At 47.1% G+C, this 25,093-nt stretch overlaps 1 protein-coding gene across 2 annotated transcripts in view; it reads left to right on the top strand.

Annotated features, from left to right (window-relative positions):
- CEP85 (centrosomal protein 85) overlaps positions 1–25,093 on the top strand; it is a 300,410-nt gene that overhangs the window by 37,464 nt on the left and 237,853 nt on the right. The gene's annotated exons all lie outside the window — the stretch shown is intronic.

Here is a 25,093-nt window from a genome sequence, read left to right as displayed (position 1 = left end):
AAATTACTGTTTTATTGTTGATTCATTTGGTGAACGAGGAGTGAGAGAGCAACACAAAGCGGGGGGGGGACAAGCATACAATGGCGAGAGCAATACGGAGAGGGTGGGTGAAAAATACACAGGTGAGAGAGCAACATAAAGCGTGGCATCGGGCAAGAGAAGTACACGGAGAAGACAGATGGGAAAACTCATGCACTCTTGAAGTGCTTAACCAAAACGTGTAGTGCCTTGAAAATGAGCAGTGGAAGGACACAAGTATCGAGGCTGTGCTCCAGGGGAAGGGCATACTCTAATAGAATAAGGAAAGCCCACACACTAACGAATAAGAAGCAAGCAAATGAGCTCGACAATGAAGTCAACCAATGCTAAGCAATGAGCAGGCTCTAAGCCCGTTATAAGCCGATGATATGTCTTTTTCACAGTTTGGTTTGCAAGACCTAAAATGACTAAGCAATGCATGGATGCAGTGGTTCCCGATCAGGTACTAGTATTGTTCAATCTCTATGGTTCAGAAACTCGCCATTCATTCAATTATGGCCTAATGTTAGAAATACTGTATTCACAACTCTTAATGTCAGTACAGAAACAAAATAGCACATATCTTAAATTGGAACCCACCACTGTCCAACAGCTGTATTCTGTGTGTCTTCATTCTGGTCTTTCTGTTATCCTGTTTATTATAAAGGAATTTTGGTAGAAAGGTAATGTGGGCAATTCTTGAAGTTAACATAGTTTCCTGAACATTCTTGGTGTGGCAGAGTTGTTTTGGGACGATCATTTGGATGACTTATTACTAATCATCAATAGCGCCACATCTATAGTCTCCCATTTTGCTTCTTGACACGCAAAAATAAACTTTTCTGCCACCAGGGGCTCTGCTTTGCAGAGTGAATCTTACCTCAAAGAAAAACTACTTTAGATTGGTTGTCCAAGTTGTGGCGCCTGAAGCTATCCCGAATGAGGCTGTGCTGCAAGTGGCATGCTGGCAACCAATCGAATGCCCTTGAATAGCATTGTCCACACCGCTGTCCAATGAATGAAAAGTTTGGGAAGTTGTCTTTATCTCCATCTTGTGTTTTAATCCTTTGTTTCATGTTACTACTTGTTGAATACGTAGATTGATTGATTGACTACCCGCTAACGATGGCTCAACAGAATTACTGAGCTAGCTACAGTTTGCGATTTGAGAGACTGCCCTCCCTGAAGTTTACTACTTAGTTTTAGAATTTTGCCTCTAAAGTAGATGCACAATTGGTACCATCTAGTTATGCAGCAGAATAAATCAAGTTACAAAGCTCTAACTAATTATCTCACTTTAAGAAGTATTTGTGCCCAAAATATCAAGATCAGAGTCTATTTGCACTGCAGATTACACAAAGTAAACCACACGATTAACAATTACAGAATTCACTCTCAAAGGTTATCTTACAAGAAAGCAACCTTGACCATGACTGCAACCTCTCATTAAAATGCCGCTTGTTGGGCTGAACCATGTGTAATGACAAACCTTAGATCTCCCCTGGACAAAGGAATGTACCGTCACTTTCCCAGGGAGAGAATATCAGTTCCAAATTTATGGAATATAACATATACACAGCACTTCCTAAGGTGGGCAAACTTTCAACACTACCCCAAAGGCAAGGCAAGAAAACAATAATTTGCGCATCACTTGTGAGGAGTAGCGCCAACTTCGTATAACACAATTACCTGCTAGAAGGGAATTCACCCATCCTTCTACAACAGAATACTTGGCCAAGAAGAGTCCACACCTCCTGCTACAAGGAAAAGACGAATTGGTATATCTGGGATGTATTTATTAGTAAATGGCATCACACAGTAAGCCAAATGCACCTAACATAGCAGACTCTAACATATCAATAATATGATTGAAACTCAATCAAGACAAATATATATATATATATATATATATATATATATATATATATATATATTTAAGAATCAAAAAATAAGAAGGAAAGGAAAGAATTCAGAGACCGTTAGTAGCAGAGACACCTCACCTCACCTCATCATTTCACCCCACTTTGCTCAAGGGGAGTCCATTGCTTGAACCGGGTGAAAGCTCAGAGGTGACCCCACTTTCCGTGACAACACGTCTGCTCCACGGATGAACTTCCACCAAGCCAGTGTAGACTCCCCTTTTTAATACACATTCAAAACACAGCGAAGCTTCTAGCAAGCCACGCCCCCTAGTTCTCATGAGAGCCAGTACCAGCCTGCTTCAAGGTCAGACCAAGGGTTGATCAGGCCCCTGTTATGACTAAAAGTCAAACCATGTACATTCCTCTGATAAGAACCAGTTCTCTCTAGTCAGTAAAATGCGAAAAACAGCAGGAAAGCAAAACATGCCCTCTTCTTCACAGAAAATGGCTTCAGAGTTAGTTAAGCCATGCACACAAAGGCCCAAAGCAAGATCGAATCAAAAAAGCAAGGAGCACCTATAATTCTCATCCACACAACTTACAAGCACCACTGTGCACACAGAAAAGTTTGAAGCAAGGTAAAGTCAGAAGGCAGAATGACATTAGACCACGTCAAAGCCAATAGGTCAAAGTCCTAATTCACCTAACCCAAATAACATTATACACTTAATCCCTCAGTATACAACATTGAGCACATGTGTGCACCACCACCCACAGCACTGCACCTCCACATCCCATACCTTCTATTCTTGGAAAGACTATTCCACTAAAAGACAGAAGAAAAGCAGGCATATGCAAACCCATCCTACATTAAGGCTAAGGTAACATAACACACTTAAGTCAGTACAGAATGGTGGTGGTTGAGGGTCATCATAGGGTGTCAGACCACAAAAGTGGCTGATTCACTACACCATGTAAGAACTTGCTATTCTGTTCTAAGATCAGCATATCTGTACCTCTTCAACCCGGAATATCCACAGAGCCCCACCCTGGCACATAGACAAGACAACCGAAACAAATTCTACTTATGGGGATGTTTCCTGTAACGGAGATTCTGATGGATACATCTGCCAGTGGATTCCTCACCTTGTGAATATCCCCTGCGCCAGCATTCCACGGAACTTTTCTTTCCCGGCACTCTACGTCGACGTGGGCGACGTCCCAATGCATCGGCTCTGCACGCGACTCCGTACGACGTCATCGGAGCCATAAGAAGCCCACGTCGGCGTGATGACGTCAGTTCCCTTTTTTCCGTGCCGTCGACGCGCAACGGTTTTTTTCCCAGTGCTCTCCAGCTACTTTGTAGTTTAGCTGTGTTACTGTGTTAAATTCAGTATGTCTTCGATGAGGAAGTCGGGCTTTAAGCCCTGTAGGGAATGCGGAGGCCTGATGTCCATGACGGATCCGCATCAGGACTGCTTATGGTGTCTTTCTTCTGACCACGACATGGAAGAATGCGGGTGCTGTAGGAGCATGAATCCTAAAGCGCTGAAGGAGAGGAAGACTAAGCTCTTCATGAAGAAGATCGGTGAGGAGAAGAGAGGGAGAAAAAAGAAGTCGAGGCGGGGGTCCTCGACTTCGAGGTCGTCTAAGTCGAAGAAACACCACAAGAAGAGGAAGCATCTTCTCGGCGTCGGTCCAGGAAGTCGAGGTCGGCTTCGCCCCATCGACGTCGGAGCAAGGACTTGTCTCCTTCTCCTTCTAAGTCTCCGAAGTCTCCCTCGCCGAAGCGGGCTCCAGCTCGTTCCCCGACGCCGTCACCGGCTCAGTCTAAGGCTTCGACTCTGGGTCAAGTGGAGTCTGATGTTCCTTTGGATGAGCAAGAACAGGAGGAGGCTGTTCCGATGCCGGATGACTCTGCGGCCCCGGTGGATGATTCTACAGAGTCGACGCCGGTGACTCCACAAGGGGATACAGGGACGGTCCCTTATTCCCAATTCTCGGCTCCAGGTACAGATTCCTCAAGCTTTCTGAATGCCATGTATGGTATTTTTAATAGGGCCGCCTTCCCATCCGGAGCACCAACTGGTCCCGTGGGTCCGATGGAGTTTACGCTAGGGGTGCCGCAGCATTACGCTCAGGCACCCTTTCTGCCCTTTATGCCGATGGCGCCTTCTTGGCAGTTTCCGACGCCGGCTGGGGATCCGACTCTACCTCGGATGGACCATCAGTCTTCGGAGCCTTCTTCGACGCCGAGGCCGACTCCATCGGCGCCGCGTCAGGCGCCGCCAACTCCACCTATGGCGCCTCCGACTCCGGTACCTCTGGCTCCACCGACGCCGCGTACGACGTCGACGGCTCCCCGGATCCGGTCGAGGCGGGAGGCCCAAAGGGTATTGGAGGAAGGGAGATATCGAGCAGAGGTGGAAGAAGGTGAAGTCGACTCTTCTTCGGATGAGTTTGAAGGAATAGAGGAAGCAAGTGGTTTGGATACCACCCCAGAGTGGGAGCATACTTCTGCAAGGTCTTCTCCTCCACAGGAATTGGCACCCTACCATGTGGTGATTAAGAAGGCCGCAGAGTTGTTAGATCTGCAGCTACCCTCTGTGGAGTACAAGTCTAACCTGCTTACGGAGGTGTTGCACTCTCCGACGTCTGCTTCGGAGCCTTTGTTGCCTTTCAATGAGGCCATCTTGGAACCGGTGTTGGAGGTGTGGAGGAAACCTCTTTCAGCTCCGGCGGTTTGCAGACAGGTGGCAAGAAGGTACAGAGTTGCACCAGAAGATCCGGATTTTTTTGTCCACGCATCCATCTCCGGAGAGCCTAGTTGTGCAGGCTTCATGTTCTAAACATGCTTCGGGTGCTTTCCCTCAGTCTCCGGCTGATAGGGAGTCAAAGAAAGTTGATCAGGCGGCCAAGACGACTTTCTCCTCAGGAAGTATGGCGCTGAAATCATCTAATGCCACATGCTTGCTGGGGTGTTATGTTCATGCCTTGATGGACTCTATCAAATCTTTGGCCCCTAAGTTGCCTGAGGGGGATAAGTCGTCCTTCCTGGAAGTTGTTGCGGACACTCAGGGGGCTGCCAGGCAGGTGATCCAGTCTGGGCTGGATACGGCGGACTCGGTGGCGAGAATTATGGGGTAGTCTATAGCCGCAAGGAGGCAGGCTTGGCTCCGTTCCTCTGGATTCTCAGTGGATGTTCAGGCCACGTTGGTTGATCTGCCATTCGACGGACAGAAACTGTTTGGGGAGAAAGCAGACTCTGCCCTTCAACGATTTAAGGACAGCAGATTGACTGCAAAGTCCTTGGGTCTGCAGGCTCCTGCTAGGGGTACAGCTTTTCGAAAGTCCAGGGGATTCGGAAGATCATCCTTTCGCTCCTTCCGACAGCCCCAACAACAGCAGCAGAATCCCCTCTATAGGTCCTATAGAGGGAAGCAAAGGGGTCGGAGAGGTTCTGGTCGCAACCCCTCTTCTTCTTCCTCCTCCTCCTCTGCTCCAAATGAGGCTTCAGGGAAGCAGCCCTAGATCCCCCCATCCGGGATCATGTAAGACCTGTGGGGGGTCGGGTGTCCTACTTTATACGGGGGTGGTAATCTGTTACAACTGACCTTTTGGATTTTGAACCTCGTAGAGACTGGGTACGTCCTTCCCTTTCGGAGTTTCCTCCCCCTTACCCTCCTTGCCAAGGTTATTGCTCGGAAGACCATCTGCTTCTCCTGCAGAAAGAGGTTCTAGCCTTGCTTCAGAAGGGTGCAATAGAGGTGGTTCCGGAGCAGGAAAGCGGTCAGGGATGCTACTCCCGGTATTTTCTGATTCCCAAAAAGGACGGCAGATTGCATCCGATTCTGGACCTCAGAATCTTGAATTTTTACCTGAGACAGGAGAAATTCAAGATGCTGACCCTTGCGCAGGTTCTTCAAGCGTTGCAGCAAGGAGACTGGATGGTGTCGCTCGACTTACAGGACGCGTACTTCCATGTCCCAATCCTGAAGTCGCATAGGAAGTATCTCCGTTTTACGGTTGGGTCGCAACACTACTAATTTGTGGTCCTCCCGTTTGGTCTTACTACCGCACCTCGAGTCTTCACAAAGGTGATGGCAGAGGTGGCTGCTCATCTCAGGAGGTCATGGATCCCGGTTTTCCCTTACCTGGACGACTGGCTTCTGAAGGCAGAGTCCCCAGAGATAGTGCAGCGTCATCTGCAGGTGACATCTCAGCTGTTATTCGACTTGGGTTTTTTAATCAATGTGCCCAAATCTCACTTGGTGCCCTCTCAACGCAACCTGTTTATAGGGGCAGTACTGGACACTACTGTGTGTCGAGCATTCCCTCCTCCTCAAAGGATTCTCGACATTCAGGAGATGGTCCCTTTATTCCACAGTGGAGCGGTTGTTCCAGTTCTGAAGGTCCTTCGCCTGCTCGGTCTGTTTGCCTCCTGCATTCTGTTGGTCAACCACGCACGCTGACACATGAGGGCGCTCCAGTGGTGTCTCCGCAAGCAGTGGTATCAGCACAACGGGGATCTCGGGGAGTCGATCAAGATCTCCGGAGAAGCTGCAGCGGATCTGTCTTGGTGGAGCGTGGAGGGCAATCTGTCTCAAGGAAAGCCCTTCCATCTACCTCCATCGGTGGCCACAGTGATAACGGATGCATCCACTTTAGGGTGGGGTGCGCATCTGGGGGATCTGGAGATCAAAGGACTTTGGTCTCCAGAGGAGAGGTTGCTTCACATCAACCTTCTGGAATTGCGGGCGATTCGTTTGGCGCTCAAGGCCTTCCTCCTTCCCTTCGCGGTCAGTCGGTTCAAGTCCTGACAGACAACGCGACCGCGATGTGGTATGTCAACAAGCAGGGAGGGGTGGGGTCTCTTTGTCTATGCAGAGAGGCCTTACGACTATGGTCCTGGGTTCAGGGCCATCGGATTTGTCTGATGGCAAATCATCTGGCCGGGGTGTTGAACGTGCGTGCGGACAGTCTCAGTCGGCAGTTGTCCGCCGACCAGAAGTGGAGGCTCCATCCGGAGGTGGTTCGTCATGTCTTTCGGACGTGGGGGTCTCCTCGGGTGGACCTGTTAGCCACCCGCGAGAACGCGCACTGTCCGTCATTCTGCAGTCTCCAGTATCCGATGCAGGGGGCGTTGGGGAATGCGTTTCAGTTGAATTGGGGCTCACCACTCCTTTACGCGTTTCCTCCCATACCCTTGATTCCTCGGGTTCTGAGGAAGATTCGCCAAGACCGGTCCCAAGTCATATTGGTCGCCCCGGATTGGCCAAGAAGGGTGTGGTACACAGATCTTCTCCACCTCTCCTCGTGCCCTCCGCTCCGTCTCCCTCTGAGGGCAGACCTCCTCTCGCAGTCGGAGGGGCAGGTTCTACACCCCCCACCTCCAGAGCTTACACCTTCATGCCTGGAGATTGAACGGGGCAACCTGAGTTCTTTCTCTCTCCAGCCTGATGTGGTGGACGTTATTTTATCGGCCAGGCGACACTCCACCAAGTCCATTTACTCCTACAGGTGGTCTAAATTTGTTAAATGGTGTGGAGAGAGATCCATTGATCCTTTAAAAGCCCATCTTTCTGATGTGCTCCAGTTTGCTCTTTCCTTGGCTCAGCAGGGCTGTGCTGTGGCCACGGTCAAGGGCTATCTTTCGGCCTTATCGGCTTTTCTATGCCTTCCAGATCAACCGTCACTTTTTAAATCTCCGGTTGTTCTGAGGTTTATCAAGGGCCTCACAAACATGTCTCCTCCCACTCCATTTGTAATGCCTCAGTGGGACCTTAATCTTGTTTTAACCTTTCTGATGGGGTCCCCATTTGAGCCTCTACATAGCTGTCCTTTGAGGCTGTTGTCCTTTAAGGTGGTTTTTCTTGTAGCCATAACCTCGGCAAGGAGGGTGAGTGAGCTTCAAGCTCTTATTTCTAAACCCCCGTTTTTAACCTTGCATGCTGAACGGATGGTTCTCAGGACCAGGGCTGCTTTCCTGCCAAAAGTTGTCCCTCCGTTTCATTTGGGCAGTCCAGTACTCTCCCTGTTTTCTATCCTCCTCCTCATCCTTCCAAAGAGGAGGAAAGGCTTCATCGCCTGGACCCAAAGAGGGCTGTAAGCTTTTACTTGGACGGAACGAAGGACTTTCGTCTGGACGATCAGCTCTTCGTGGGTTATGTTGGACATTTCCAAAGGAAGAGCGGTGCACAAGCGCACGTTGTCGAGATGGATTATCCTTGCCATCAAGATCTGCTACGCCCTGGCTGGTAAGACCCCTCCTGAGGGCATTAGAGCTCATTCAACTAGAGCCAAGTCATCTACATCTGCTTTGGCCCGGGGTGTTCCTGTGGCAGACATTTGTAAAGCCGCGACTTGGGCCTCCCTCCATACCTTCGCAAAGCATTATTGCTTAGACTCGGAGATGAGGAGGGAGGGCCACTTCGCGCGCTCTGTCTTGCAATACTTTCTGGTATAAGAAAGGTGGACACCCTCCTCCGGGAGTGGGGACTGCTGTGGGAATCTATTCACAAGGTGAGGAATCCACTGGCAGATGTATCCATCAGAAGAACAAGTTACTTACCTTGTATGTAAATGTAAATGCATGGTTTTTTTTATATGCGATAACGCTTTTTCTGGTGGATACAGTATCTTCCTGTGGATTCCTCACTGACCCACCCGCCTCCCCGTTGTCCACCTTTGTGTACCATGAAAGAGGTCTTGTTGGGATGTTTTGATACTTTCTTGTGCATTTGTTGGCAATGCTGGTTTGTTTAGCATTCCTTTTATTTGTATGCTGTGTATATGTATTGGTATTCTGTATATGGTGTATACTTGGAGTTGTCGTTGGTTCACCTGTTCGCCTCGAAGGCACGGAAAAAATGGGTGGAACTGACAGTCATCACGCCGACGTGGACTTCTTATGGCTCCGATGACGTCGTACGGAGTCGCGTGCGGAGCCGATGCATTGTGACGTCGCCCACGTCGACGTGGAGTGCATGGGAAAGACAAGTTCCGTGGAATGCTGGCGCAGGGGATATTCACAAGGTGAGGAATCCACAGGCAGATACTGTATCCACCAGAAAAAGCGTTATCGAAGGTAAGTAACTTGTTCATCTATCCTGGAACATTACCAGGTCTGAATGAATATCCGGGTAAACCGAGAAACACCTGAATATTGAATCAATTAGATTAATTTGAGTTATTCAAATGTTCATATCTTTTTCGGTTGGGGGGGGGGGGGAGCACATTGCTTTTAATTTTTGTTTATTTAAAAAAGTTTTGTAAAGCGCGAACGTGACCCTTGAGGGTATCAGAGCGCTTTACATGGAGATAACACAATTAGCACTTGGTCTGATCAACAGGCAAACATATGCGTGAGAGAAACAAATCGACAGTTAAGAATAGGCTAACCGTGATAGGAGTACAATAAAACACATCCAAGACAGGATAGACTACATAAAAGTTTGCTATCTGAATCAATTCAGTGTCATTGAGATGTTGAATTAGGGTAAGAACTTAGTCAGTAGATCTGATTTGGCTTCTCTTTTGAAGGCGTAGGTGGAGGAGATTAGGCGAAGTTCCGGCGGTAAAGAGTTCCATATCTTGGGAGCGACAGCTGAGAATGCTGTAGCCCCCGTTTTTGTTTTTGTGGGTTCGTTGGGGTTTCAGCAACAAGGTGAGAGCACTTTGTGAGGATCTACAGCCCCCTGATTTTTCTAGCTTTTGTGCCAGGTAACTGGGGGTGTTGAAGTGCAGTGCTTTGTGAGTCATGCAGGCAATTTTTAGATGGATTCTTGCTTCATATGGTAGCCAATTTAAAGTTTTTAGGGCTGGTGAGATGTGTGGATTTCTTTTTGTTCAGAGGACCAGTCTAGCTGCTGCATTGAGAGAGGCTCTTAGTGGTATTTAGGTAGGCCACACAGTGTGGCACGACTGTAATCCAATCTGGGTAATACTAGGGCGTGTACTGCTTGTTTTAGATCTTCATGAGGTAAGTATGGTTTCAGTTTCCGCAGAATGCTCCGTTGGTAGTTTGCTTCTTTGGTGGCAGCACTAATGTGATTCTGAATATTTAGGTGTTTGTCTAATGTAATACCGAAGGATCTGGCTGAGTCTATGATGTGGGGAGAGCAATTGAGTGCTGTAAGGTGATTCAGCCACAGATCAATCTTGATGTTATTTAGTGGAGAGATGAGAAGAAATTTCGCTTTAGCAGCGTTGAGTTTGAGGTGGTTAACCGTGAGCCAGAGATGTCTATTTTGTAGAATGGAGTTGAGGAATATAATGTTATCTGGAGAGGCAATCTTGAGATATAGCTGGGTGTCATCAGCGTACATGTGGTAATGGATGTTAGCTGATTTTAGGAGTTTTGCTAGCGGTTCCAGGAATCAGTTAAAGAGAATGGGGGAAAGAGCAGACCTTGAGGAACACCCAAAGTTCTCGCTTGTGGCTTAGATAGAGATTGACTCATAAGGATCTGTTTTGGAGGAAAGAAGCGAATCATTGTAATACAACCCCTGATAATCCCATTCTTTGTTCCAGTAGTTTTAGTAGGGGGTCGTGCTTGCCAGTGTCAAATACAGCAGATAAATCAAGCAGTATTAGAAGGCATGATTCGTTCTTGTCCAGCATTTTTTAGAATGTCCTCTACAATATGGGAAAGGGCTGATTCTGTGCTGTGATCTTGACGGAAGCCTTATTGGACTTGATCGAGGAGCTGAAACTTTTCTATGTGATTGCAAAATTGTTTCTGTACACTTTTTTTCTAAGAGCTTTGCCAGTGTAGGGATGTTGGAGATGGGCAGGAAGTTGTTAGGGTCAGAGCAGTCAGCCAAAGGTTTTTTTATAATGGGTGTTACTTGACCGATTTTTAGGGAGTCTGGGATAGAGCCTTGGCGTAGAGAGGCGTTTACAATCTTTGACCATAGTGGAAGGATACAGGTTTTGATCTATTTGAATATGCTGGGAGGTAGAGGGTCAGAGGTGGTTAGATGGGTTTAAAGATGAGGGAATAATGTAGATTTCCTGTTTGCTGATTGGGGAGAAGGCGTTCCACGTGGCATTATTTTTGGAGGTGATGCAGGGTGGTTCCATCCCTTCTGTAGATCGGGAGTTGTGAGATAGGTTGACTGGGAGGGCCGGTAGTAGTTTCTTCGCTAGTTGAGGTTCCTTGTCTATCTTTGTTGTTTTATCCTTGAAGGTGGCTAGTTCTTTGCAGTTTGGTAAGGTACTGGGTCCAGAGTCTGTTGGGTTTGATGTGTTACGTGATTGCTGTTTGACTATTTTGAGTAGTTTTTGGGGCCTATTTCTGGCCTGGTCAAGTTGGGTTCTAATAAATTTAGTTTTTGCCTGTCTTATTCTACGATTATGTGTTCCTTATTGCTCTTAAGCGTTTTAGTGATTCTATTGATGGAGTCTTTCCAAGCTCTTTCTTCCGTTCTTAGGTTGCGTCTTTCTGTGTTCAAGTTTTCATTGAACCAAGGCTTTGAGATTTTAGTAGAGATGTTTTTCTGTTGTAGGGGGGCGATGGAGTCCATGACTTCTTGTTTTGTAATAGTCAGTGAGGTCGTTGACATCCTCTATATTGGTCTGTGGGATCATGGTGTTGCATAGGATGGGTAGATAATTATGGTTTATATTACTAAGATTCGTTTTCCACTGTTTGATTTTCTGCGGTTGGCCATTCCTAAGGATTTCCTTTAATTTGATAAGGAAGGTGCTGCGATAATCTGACCAATCACAAGGGGTAATAGACTCTAAGGAGATGGTGTCCGACTTAGATGATAAGGTCCAGAGTCTCTCCCTTATTATGTGTAGGCCCTTCGCAGATTTGGGACATCTCGTGGTTTAATAGGAAGGATTTTAAGCTATTCACTGAGTGGTCATTTAGGTCATTCCAATGCAGATTAAAATCACCCAGGAAGATCTGTGGTTGATGATTAGAATTTATTGTTAAGATTTCCATGAATTGTTCGATGAAGTCTGGGTAGGATGTCCGGGAATCGGTTAAAACCGACTGTGCTCGACAATACCCTACCGACGCAAAATCAGCTGACCTGGTTTAAACAGTCTCTCTGATTTTTAACATTTATTGCACAGCGCGACCGCTTGAGGGAGCCAAAGAAGTACAAACAGAACTGTACTGGAAACGGCAATATGAAGCAAACCCTCACTCCCACTCTCTCTCTGCACGTCCCATCTGCTCCAAAATCTTCAGAGCGCCTCGCACAGCAACATCTTAGCAGGCTGCAATGGCGAATTCTGAGATGGGGTAAGGGTTGGATTATGATTACAGGTAGAGCCGGGCACTTCACAAAAAATGGCCTGCATTCCGAGATCGTGCCTTTATGGATCGCTGTGTTTATTTTACCGGATTGATCAGCGTTAGAATGCCCTGACTAACATGAAACTGTGTACTAAACCTGGCTAGATGTTTAGTGTAGTTTTATATAGTGTGATCTCGGCCCACAGGCACTAGAGTGATTTACATGTGTGCCGAATACAAAGTTTCATTTTATTGTAGGCCTTTAAAGATTAAGCGAGTTGCCCAGAATCGCAGGATGCTGAGCAGGCGCTGTGATTCTGTCACTTCACAGCGAGGCCCCAGTAAAGGCACACTCCCTCCCCTGAAGCCTAAGACACTGGGGCCGAGGTGACAATACCTGGGCCCCAGCGAGATACTGCATACATCTTCCTCCCCCACCCACTATGGCCTGCATGCGGCAGCCTGACTGGGAGGGGTGGGTTGGAAAACACTGCTGCTGGGCCGGTCTGACACATGAGGTGCGGAGGTGTGAACGGCTCAAGAGCCGGAGCAACACCTGGTCCCCAGCCTGGCTCAGGGGGAGGGGGGGGGGGGGTCACTGAGTTGACGATTGCCCAACAGACGACGCTGCTGTATTTCTCCCCCCCCACCCCCTCCCCACTGTCTCGCTTCAGTTTGTCAGTACGGCAGGGGAGTGGGACAGCAGGGAGGGTTCTGTGGGCTGGTTCACTAAGGTCCTAAAAACCTCAAACAATTAGCCAACATGTGATCATTATCGGCTTGCGGGCAGAAAAGCGAAGTTAAAATGAATATGGAGGTTTATAGGAGTCCCCATTAATTATCATGACTAGGCCTTTGCACGTCAAGCACTTGAGACTGCTTCCATGGCATTGGGCCCCATTGTCCGGGTCATGGGCCTGCGCTTGCACGTACAGCTACTTCTTAGAGGACCGGATGCACAACTTAAGTCTTTCTCAAGATCCCATAGTGCTGTGTCTGATATCTGTCTCTTTGGGGCTGGTGCACAGCTGGCAGTCCAAGTCTCAGTAAATGGCAACTACAGCCTGGGTGTGGCAGTAGGATACTGCTGCATTCTCCATTTTACAGAGCACACTTTTACCCCCAAAAAAGGTTTTATAAAATGCAATATTTTAAACACTGCTGTTCGTGGTGGCAAATATCTAATGACAAGCTGATGGTGATTAGATATTAAACTCGATTTATGTAATAGTTAATCAGGATGACATAGCCATGCCTGACACCAAGGAGGCTCGGGAACCACTGAACGTGACTGGCGCACAGTAGTTTACATCACAGATGGGCACACTAGAAATTAACAGAACACAGATTCAAAGAGCAAGATTGCAACAAAAAAAGGCGCTCATGTAAAGCGCCCCAGTACATTCGGGTGGGGTTTGCGCTATAACAAATTGCACAAAAATCGCATATATTTTTTATTGACCAAAAATAGCAAGGAAATAAAACCTGGAGAGCATTTTCAATTGTCAAAGTAGCATATCTAACTAGATATTTTGTGTAGTTTTATATAGTGTGAGCTCGTCCCAAGGGCATTAGAGTGATTTACATGTGTGCTGATTACATACAAGATAAAGTTTAGTTTTATTGTAGGCCTTTTTAAAGATTAGGCGAGTTGCCCAGAATCACAGGATGCTGAGCAGGTGCTGGGATTCTGTTGCGTCAAAGGGAGGCCCAAGCAAAGGCACACTCCCTCCACCAAAGCCTAAGACACTAGGGCTGAGGTGACAACACATCGAGGCCCTGCATACTTCTTCCTCCCCCATCCACTATTGCCTGCATGCAGCGACCTGAGGGGGGGTTTGGAAAACACTGCTGCTGGGCCGGTCCGACACAAGGGGGCCGAGGTGTGAATGGCTCGAGAGCCGGAGCAACACCTGGCCCCCAGCAACATGTGATCATTATCAGCTTGTGGGCATGAGATACGAGGGCTTTGTGTTATAGAATTGTTTCATTTTACATGAGGTGATATAATGAATTGGGGAGCATAAAACTTCGTGATGCTCAGTATTGTTACAGAAACATTCTGCCTACCAACCCTGATGACTAGCAAGAGAATATAAAAATTGCTTGCATTTTTAACAAACATTGGAATCCTGGTCACCTCAGGTGTGCTGCCTGCCAGAAAATATATTAACTTTTATTTACTACGTAAGCGAAGGGCAGAGTTTTAGGAAAAATATGTTTCTGGAACATGGAGAGCAAAGGAAGCACCGTAAAACAATAAATGTCGGTGAACAGTAACAGACTCCATGGGGGTGGGAGGGCAGCCATGTGGTGGGATTAACAGCTCGTTAATCCTGTGAACTAAATTGTGCACAGAAAATGCTTTCCAGTAAAATTGTTTTTGAAGTAGACTTTTTGAGCACAAATGAATTTTTAACGAAATGTGTCCTCCCTTGATGCCTCCTGAATAGCAGGTTCTTGCTGCAGTTTCCTACCATAAATACCTACATTTATAGTGTTTCTCAATCACAGATCTGTGTTTTAGAAAGGTACAATAGGATCGCACATCTGAGAGCATAAAAATGTGTGTTTATTAATGTGTTTCTTTTAAGTGTAGAAAACATGTTATGCTCCATCTAACTTTTATTTCTGAAACACATGTGCCTTGTCCTTACTCTGGTCCCATCTCACCTTTGATTAAAAGGAGGTAATAACTCGTAGCCCCATTCCTCCAGCACCCCCTGCTTTGGAGCTCATGACACTGTTTCCTGGGCCAGCCATGTCTTGCTCCCACGCTGGCCAGATAACCTCACATTTGGAGTAAGGACAGATTTTTGAAATCATTTCTTGTACGTTGGTAGGATGCGACTTTGCAAAAACGGTTTTGTGAAGTGCCTAGTATTAATGTTACTACTAGTTCTTATATGGGGATGATATGACACGTCTTTATTACTATATATCAAAACCACATGTTCCTGTTAATGGAACTGGCACACATATACTGATTATTAGAGCATAAACCAGAGGTACACTGTCTATATACCATGCATCAGTGAAGAAAGCGAGCAATAATATAAGCGATGCATTCCATAAACACCGGTAAAACACGGATTCTTCTGTTTTTTTTATGGTGTGAAAATGTGTAACCACTGAAAAGCACTGTATTTTTAAGGTATTGAAATAACTGGGGAAAAAAACACCAGAATTTACCAAAAATAGACACTGAAAACAGGAAAGCCTAAGTCTGGGTTATCACCCGGAGGGTGATAAAAGGCATGTAGATTACAAATAACTTTGTTGTTGCAAGAAATATTGACGCTAAGACATTCACATGTTGTTGCCTCTATTGTTTCCAGTTGGCGTAATGATAAAGTATTGTTGTGGATTCATGGTATTCCACCACCCGTTTTCCCTGTTATGTCTAGGCGTATGATATTGTGACTAGGTGGGACTAGTAGATCTATGATGGGATGGGATGAGCTGTTAAGCCATGTTTTCGTGAGGATCGCTATATCGAACTTGTGTGTAAGAATGAGGTTGTAGATAGCAGCTGCACGTTTATTTGCTGATCTGCAGTTGAGGAGCACGTACTTTCGTTTTTAATTATTGTGTTGATAGGCCATTTGTGATAAAGTGATTTGTTTAAGGTTGTTCTTGTTTATTCCTCTGTGATTGTGAATCGGTTCTCTGAGAGGGTTCGCTTGGATGGATTGGATTTGATTATGAACCGCCTTGCTCGAATTAAATCCAGACTTCTAATATAGGAGGAATTCATGGATCCCATTGATTGATAAATTGTAGTTTGGTCTGGAAGCATCGTTGGGGGTAAGGAGTAGTATGCTGACCTAGGTTGACTGTGAGGGTAGATTGGAGTGGGGTGATGTCTGGATGGGTGTCCTTTCCGGTTATCTTGGTGCTATTTGCTTTTCGAGAGGGCCCAAGATTGCCTGCGAGTGAATTAAGTCTCTGTATCTCCTCTTTATGCCACTCTCGATTTCATTGAGTCGCATTACCCAATACTCCGTTTAAGGGAAGTGGTGGGTTGTGACGCGAGATCTGATAATGGTGTGTTGTCATTAAGGTCGCCTAGTTGAGAGCAAGTCATTGTTATTTGTCTTTATGTTGTATATATGTGAGAGGCTGATTGGTGGAGATGAGAGGAAGTGTAGGGCTGGAGGTGGTAGCAATGTTACTGAGTCTCACTGATCTAAGGTTGGTTAGTTGTGCAGCTGTGGGTTCCTTGATATTGTTTCCTGTATGGGGGGGTCAGGGAGGACGTGATGGCAGTGCTCTCATTGGTGCGATCTGGTGAGGTGACCGAAGATAAGTGGGGGGTTGAATTGTCAAGCCGTGATGGTCTAGACTATTTTTGTTGTTGAGGGGATGAGCGGGGGAGTTGGTTGCAGAATTCCTAGTATCGATCGCAGTCCTAGATTGAACGGAATGTTTTGGTGAGGGGGTGGTGGTGGTTTCGAGTGTGGGTCGGTAATCCTCTGGACCCAGAGAGGAGTTGAGTGAGTTGGGAGTGTACCTGAACTCTATGGGGGATGACGGAGTTCCATCAAACATGTTAGGGAGCTTATGGGTGGGGAGATTGGGCTTGTTGTGGATCCCTTTTTTAGGGTGTGTACAAGATTTTGTCAAAGTTAGATTATCATTTGAAGACTGAATTAGTATAATCTCATGATTGTAAATGGATATGGTGGCATTTGCATTGCATAGGGGAGAGGGAGATACTGTTAATCTGAGTCCGTGAGTTGTTTTTCTGGTGCCTGTGATGCTTAACATGGAGTGTAGAGTTTCTCCATTGGGCTCTTTTTTTGTGTGGAATATAAGGTCATTAGTTCTTGTTCCCTTGGTGATGCTAAAATAAGGGTCTAAGATAAGCGTTTCTGGATGTGCTTTGAGTAGTTTGAGTTTTTTTGCTGCATTTTTGGAGAGGTTGGGGGGGGGTATTTGATGGTATAGGCATTGTCGCCTGATGGTTCCAGTTTTTAGTCCATTCTTGGAGAAACTGTAAGGTATTCACTGTAGCTAGTGTAATTCCTTGGTTATGTAGAGTATAGTGATAACTTATCTCTTTCTTAGTTGATATGTGGTTCTGAGGGCCAGACTAGTCTAAAACTCAACTGATCTCCTCAGTGCTATATATCTCAATTATTAATATTAAGATGGACTAATTTTGGTGTATAATTAGAATTATATATGCCGGAAATTTAAATGCCTTGTCCTATCTAAGATGGCTGCCATGGGTGCTCCATTCTGGAGAGTAGACCTTTAACTCCTTCACTGAGTCATGCTTCTCTGTTTCATAGTTCTCTGTCTCTTTCCAGTCACCAATTGCAGAGATTGGTCCTTTCTTTCTTTATCTTTAAATCGTAGTCCTATGTCTTTTTCCCTGCGATGTTGAAGAGTAGGTAGTCCTATCTTTGCCGCTAAATGGCTGGCCTATCAATTTAAACAATCATCGGTGTAGTTTAACTAACGAACCTAAGACCTACAAAGGGGAACTTGCATTGCCCCCAGGCTAACAAAAGCGACCAACTGAGCATGATACTTAATTAAATGTGCTTGTAAGATAGGGTAATCTAATAGCCCATAGAACTGACCACTCCTACACATTTGCTCCCCAGTCCCCAATTCAGAGCTCAGAGTGATTAGAGATAGTGTCTAAGCATGACCCACTCTTACTTGGCAGATTGTTCTCCTGGGCTCCTTATCCGCCGATTGAGTTAGCCTCCCAAAAAACAGTGATTCTCTTCTGTGTCTAATTATCCCGCTTCTAGAGGGAATTCGGAGGGACTACTTTGTAGATTCCAGCCCCTTAATCCGGCGACTGATCAGAGTGCAAAAGAGTGCATTACTGACTCATTTCTTCTTCCGTTACTTGTGCTTCACGTACCAAGCGCTCCTGTAATGTTTGGGGATAAACAGCCTTGGGACTGAGTGCCGCCACTGGTCGATGGGCGCATTCAGCTTCGAAACTCATCCAAGCCTGACTGAAGTTCTCCCGCAATGGACGTAGGGAGGGAGGGTCGTCACCCGCCCCGAACTGAGCCCCTTCAGCACGGTTACTTTCCGTGCCTTTAAACACCTTCAAAGCGACGCATCCAGTCGTGAACTTTGTCCCAGCTGATTCTCTAACGATAATAGTGTTTATTTTAAGTGGTCCTGTTGCAGACGACTGGGGTATCCAGCTGTGCATATTCTTCTTACATTAAAATCTTGTAGTCTGCCCCCCTGTTTGGGGAATGCAACCGTAGTGCATTCTAGGGAGAAGAATTAATATAATGCAAATGATAATTTCAGATGTTTAAAACTGTAGATTTCTAATGTTAAACTTTCTCTCAACACCCCCCCCCCCCCACGTGCAGTCGAAACTCCAGACTCCAACTTTTTATTATTATTTTTTTAAAAAAATGTTTTTAATTCCTCTGCAGTGATTTACAGAATATTGTCTGTATAATTACTTTTCTAGTTCCGAGCCAGCCAGACTGTCGATCAGGGTACAATGGTTTTCATGTGAAGATGGAAATGCAGGAGCGTTCGTATGACTGCGACACTCCTCCTGTGCCATTAATACTGGCAAAACCTATTAATTTATTTTGTGGTACTATTGGCATTGGAATGACAAACCCCATTCAAGGACCCTGCCAAGAATGCCTAAGCTTATCTTTATGAGGCTTCTTAAGATTACCTGGTGTACTGAGTTGAATACTGCACCAGGTAAGCTAGATAAGGCAGTCCTTGCAGTTGCTTGTTCTATGTCGTGTGTAAGCAGTGTTGCTCTTTCCTTACTGCTGCCAATCCTAATCCGTCTACTGTAGGTTTGCAGCTCAAAGATCTTTAGTTCAGTTGGCATTTATCTCCCCATTACAGGTGATGGTGTTTGTGTAGAATATGCACAGATCCAGTGACAGTTTGAGACAGATGAAGAATTGTATTATAGTAGGGCTTTTGCTGATTATATTGAGGTAGAAGAGATCATTGCTGTATAAAGATTCATATATTTAGGCGGGCCTAGAGGGAGTTTGCTAAATAGCTGATAGATTTCACATGTAAGTCCTCAATAACCAGTTGGCAAAATAAGTGCAATTTGCTGAAGTCCTTTTTTTATTTTTTATTTTTTTATTTGTTGATGAAAATGACAATCCTTTTTGTATTCGTAATGTTATTGTAGAAGAAATTGGCTGCTGCTTATTTGATGTATATTTTACAATTTGAAAGACACTTGCAGCATGAGGTTATTGGCTAGGTTAATAATTGTTCTTCATTTATTATGTTTGACTATAAATATATTTTTGTATTGTTTCGTCAACTAAAACAAACTGGATGGCTGTCCATTGATGGTTGAGACAAAAGCTTTACTAGCTTGTGCACAAATGTATGTACTTGAGGTTTGTTTTTGGCATCCTTGTTGTATGCTGACAGGACAGGTTAGGTAATCTTGGGGGTGGAGGACAGGATGTAGTTTGTATTTTTTTATTTTATTTTTTAAACTTATAGGCTAGGCTGTCTTGACTCTCTGGAGAGGTCTATACATGCTTGAGCCTTAGTGCCTCAAGGACACACGCCCCTTGACATCTGTATGGCTGCTATCTCAGATGCACTAAATACTGTAACACCGTGCATATGATACATACCAACTCCTGCAGCGTACCAAGTTCTGTAAGACAATTTCTGATGGATACATCTGCCAGTGGATTCCTCACCTTGTGAATATCCCCTGCGCCAGCATTCCACGGAATTTTTCTTCCCCAGCACTCCACGTCGACGTGGGCGACGTCATAATACATCTGTTCCGCTCGCGACTCCGTATGACGTCACCGGAGCCATATTAGGCCCACGTCGGCGTGATGACGTCAGTTCCTTTTTCTCCACACCGTCGACGCGCAACGGTTTCTTCCAGTACTCCTGCTAATTTCTTAGTTGTAGGGTGTTTCTGTTGCAAAATTCTGCAATGTCTTCGACGAGGAAGTCGGGCTTTAAGCCCTGTAGGGAATGTGGCGGACATATGTCCATGACGGATCCACATGAGGACTGTTTGCGGTGCCTTTCGTCGGACCACGATGTCGAAGACTGTGCATGCTGTAGGAGGATGAATCCTAAAGCATTAAAGGAAAGAAACGCCAAGCTGTTTATGGCGAAGAACGGTAAGGAGAAGAGAGGGAGAAAGAGAAATCGAGGGCGGCGGCGTCGACTTCGAGGTCGTCTAAGTCGAGGAGACATCATAAGAAAAGAAAACACTCTTCACGACGCCGGTCCTCGAAGAGCAGGAAGTCTAGGTCGACTTCACCTTGGCGTCATCGGAGTAAGGACATTTCACCTTCTCCTTCTCCCTCTAAGACTCCGGGAGGTTCTCCGTCTCCGAAACGGGCTCCAGAGCGTTCACCGGCGCAGTCCCCGGCGTCTTCTCCGGATCGGGTGGAGTCGCATGTTTCGGATCAGGAACGGGAGGAAGAACCGACTCCGGCGCTTGATGAATCTATGGCTCCGGTGGAGGACACTACGGCGCTGCTGCCAAATACTCCGCAGAGGGATTCCGGTTCAGTGCCTTATCAGTTTCCTGCTCCAGGTACTGATTCTACTCAGTTCTTAAATGCCATGTATGGTATTTTTAATATGGCGGCCTTCCCATCCGGAGCACCAGCTGGTCCCGTGGGTCCCATGGCTTATACGTTGGGGGTGCCGCAGCATTATGCTCAGGCCCCCTTCATGCCCTTTCTGCCGATGGCGCCTTCGTGGCAGTTTCCGGCGCCGTCTGGGGATCCGTCACGACTTCGGATGGATCGGCCTGCTTCAGAGCCTTCCTCAACGCCGCTGCTGACTCCATTGGCCCCTAAGCTGCCGGAGGGCGATAAGGCGTCCTTCTTGGAGGTGGTTACAGACACTCAGGCCGCTGCCAGACGGGTAATCCAGTCGGGATTGGATACGGCGGATTCGGTGGCAAGGATTATGGGCTCGTCCATAGCTGCAAGGAGGCAGGCATGGCTCCGTTCGTCGGGATTCTCCGCGGATGTTCAAGCCACATTAGTGGATTTGCCATTTGATGGGCAGAAGTTGTTTGGTGAAAAGGCAGATTCTGCTCTACAAAGATTTAAAGACAGCAGATTAACAGCAAAGTCTTTGGGTCTGCAAGCTCCTGGAAAGGGTTCTGTTTTTAGGAAATTTAGGGGCTTTGGAAGGTCATCTTTTCGCTCCTACCGACAGCCTCAGCAGCAACAGCAACAGCAGCAGCAGCAGAATCCCCTCTATAAATCCTATAGAGGGAGACAAAGGGGTTGGAGAGGTTCTGGACGCAACCCCTCTTCTTCTTCCTCTTCCTCTGCTCCCAATGAGGCATCAGGGAAGCAGCCCTAGTTCCCCCATCCCGGATCATGTAAGACCTGTGGGGGGTCGGGTGTCCTACTTTCTACGGGGTTGGAAATCTGTTACGACAGACCTTTTGGGTTTTGAACCTCGTAGAGACTGGGTACGCCCTTCCCTTTCGGGAGTTTCCTCCCCCTTACCCTCCTTGCCAAGGTTACTGCTCATAGGACCATCTGCTACTCCTTCAGAAAGAGGTTCTAGCCTTGCTTCAAAAGGGTGCAATAGAGGTGGTTCCGTAGCAGGAAAAGGGTCAGGGATGCTACTACCGGTATTTCCTGATTCCCAAAAAGGACAGCAGATTGCGTCCAATCCTGGACCTCAGAATCTTGAACTTTTACCTGAAACAGGAGAAATTCAAGATGCTGACCCTTGCGCAGGTTCTTCAAGCGTTGCAGCAAGGAGACTGGATGGTGTCGCTCGACTTGCAGGACGCGTACTTCCATGTCCCAATCCTGAAGTCGCACAGGAAGTATCTCCGTTTCACGGTTGGGTCGCAACATTACCAGTTTGCAGTCCTTCCGTTTGGTCTTACTACTGCACCTCGAGTCTTCACAAAGGTGATGGCAGTGGTGGCTGCTCATCTCAGGAGGTCGGGGATTCCAGTTTTCCCCTACCTGGACGACTGGCTTCTGAAGGCAGAGTCCCCAGAGATGGTGCAGCATCATCTGCAGGTAACATCTCAGCTGTTATTCGACTTGGGTTTTTCGATCAATGTGCCCAAATCTCACCTGGTGCCCTCTCAACGCAACCTGTTTATAGGCGCGGTACTGGACACTACTGTGTGTCGAGCATTTCCTCCTCCACAAAGAATTCTCGACATTCAGGAGATGGTCCCTTTATTCCACAATGGAGCGGTTGTTCCAGTTCTGAAGGTCCTTCGCCTGCTCGGTCTGTTCGCTTCCTGCATTCTGTTGGTCAACCATGCATGCTGGCACATGAGGGCGCTCCAGTGGTGCCTCAGCAAGCAGTGGTATCAGCACAACGGGGATCTCAGGGAGTCGATCAAGATCTCCAGAGAAGCTGCAGCGGATCTATCTTGGTGGAGCGTGGAGGGCAATCTGTCCCAGGGAAAGCCCTTCCATCTACCTCCATCGGTGGCCACGGTGATAACGGATGCATCCACCTTAGGGTGGGGTGCTCATCTGGGGGATCTGGAGATCAAGGGTCCTTGGTCTCCAGAGGAAAGGTTGCTTCACATCAACCTTCTGGAGTTACGGGCGATACGTTTGGCGCTCAAGGCCTTCCTCCCTTCCCTTCGCGGTCAGTCGGTTCAAGTCCTGACGGACAACACTACCGCGATGTGGTATGTCAACAAGCAGGGAGGAGTGGGGTCGCATTGCCTCTGCAGAGAGGCTCTGCGTCTATGGTCCTGGGCTCAGGGCCATCAGATTTGTCTGATGGCAAATCATCTGGCCGCGGTGTTGAACGTACGTGCGGACAGTTTCAGTCGGCAGTTCTCCGCCGACCATGAATGGAGGCTCCATCCGGAGGTTGTTCGTCACGTCTTTCGGACGTGGGGGGACACCTCGGGTGGACCGGTTTGCCACCCGCGAGAACGCGCACTGCCCGTCATTCGGCAGTCTCCAGTTTCCGATGCAGGGGGCGTTGGGGGACGCGTTTCAGTTGAATTGGGGCTCACAACTCCTTTACGTGTTTCCTCCCATACCCTTGATTCCTCGGGTTCTGAGGAAGATTCGCCAAGACCGGGCCCAAGTCGTATTGGTCGCCCCGGATTGGCCAAGAAGGGTGTGGTATACAGATCTTCTCCACCTCTCCTTGTGCCCTCTGTCTCCCTCTGAGGGCAGACCTCCTCTCGCAGTCGGAGGGGCAGGTTCTACACCCCCACCTCCAGAGCTTACACCTTCATGCCTGGAGATTGAACGGGGCAACCTGAGTTCGTTCTCTCTCCCGCCGGATGTGGTGGACGTTATTTTATCGGCCAGGCGACACTCCACCAAGTCCATTTACTCCTACAGGTGGTCTAAGTTTGTAAGATGGTCTGGAGAGAGGTCCATTGACCCTTTAAAGGCCCATCTTTCTAATGTACTCCAGTTTGCTCTTTCCTTGGCTCAGCAGGGCTTTGCTGTGGCCACGGTCAAGGGCTATCTTTCGGCCTTATCAGCTTTTCTTTGCCTTCCGGATCAACCGTCACTGTTTAAATCTCCGGTTGTTCTGAGGTTTATCAAGGGCCTTACAAACATGTTTCCTTCCACTCCTTTTGTAAAGCCACAGTGGGACCTTCATCTTGTTTTAACCTTTCTGATGGGGTCCCCATTTGAGCTGTCCTTTGAGCTGTTGTCCTTTAAGGTGGTCTTTCTTGTAGCCATAACCTCGGCAAGGAGGGTGAGTGAGCTCCAAGCTCTTAGTTCTAAACCCCCTTTTCCTACACTACATGCTGAAAGGATGGTTCTTAGGACCAGGGCTGCCTTCCTGCCAAAAGTTGTTACTCCGTTCCGTTTGGGGCAGTCTATTACTCTCCCTGTTTTTTATCCTCCTCCACATCCTTCCAAAGAGGAGGAAAGACTCCATCGCCTGGACCCGAAGAGGGCTGTGAGTTTTTATCTGGACAGGACTAAAGACTTTCGTCTAGATCAACTCTTCGTTGGCTATGTTGGTCATTCGAAGGGTAGAGCGGTGCACAAGCGCACACTATCGACATGGATCATCCTTGCCATCAAGATCTGCTACGCCCTGGCTGGTAAGACTCCTCCTGAGGGCATTAGAGCTCATTCGACTAGAGCAAAATCATCTACATCTGCTTTGGCCCGGGGTGTTCCTGTGGCAGATATTTGTAAAGCTGCGACTTGGGCCTCCCTACATACTTTCGCAAAGCATTATTGCTTGGACTCAGAGATGAGGAGGGAGGGCCACTTTGCGCGCTCTGTGTTGCAAGACTTTCTGGTGTAGGAAGGTGGACACCCTCCTCTGGGAGTGCGGACTGCTGTGGGAATCTATTCACAAGGTGAGGAATCCACTGGCAGATGTTTCCATCAGAAGAACAAGTAACTTGCCTTCGGTAACGCTTTTTCTGGTGGATACAGTATCTGCCTGTGGATTCCTCACTGGCCCACCCGCCTCCCCGTTGTCCACCTTTGTATACCATGAAATAGGTCTTGTTTGAAATGCTTGTACATTTGTTGGAAATGCTTGTTTATTTAGCATCCTTTTCCTTTGTATACTGTGTATATGTGTTGGTATACTGTGTATACTTTGAGTTTGTCGTTGGTTCACCTGTTTGCCTCGCAGGCACGGAAAAAATGGGTGGAACTGACGTCATCACGCCGACGTGGGCCTCTTATGGCTCCGGTGACGTCATACGGAGTCGCGAGCGGAGCCGATGTATTATGACGTCGACTTGGAGTGCTGGGGAAGAAAAATTCAGTGGAATGCTTGCGCAGGGGATATTCACAAGGTGAGGAACCCACAGGCAGATACTGTATCCACCAGAAAAAGCGTTACCGAAGGTAAGTAACTTGTTCTTTAGTTAGTTGATGTCGTACTCTGCATCAGTAGTAGTAATATCTGGGATTGCAAGACCGCATGGAGGGTAATCTGCAAATTGTATTACCCGTTATTTATTTTTAGGGTTGCTTCAATCCCTTAAGAA

Source organism: Triturus cristatus, chromosome 3_2 (genome assembly GCF_964204655.1).
Source record: "Triturus cristatus chromosome 3_2, aTriCri1.1, whole genome shotgun sequence".
NCBI lineage: Eukaryota > Metazoa > Chordata > Amphibia > Caudata > Salamandridae > Triturus > Triturus cristatus.
This window is presented reverse-complemented; position numbering and strand designations above follow the sequence as displayed.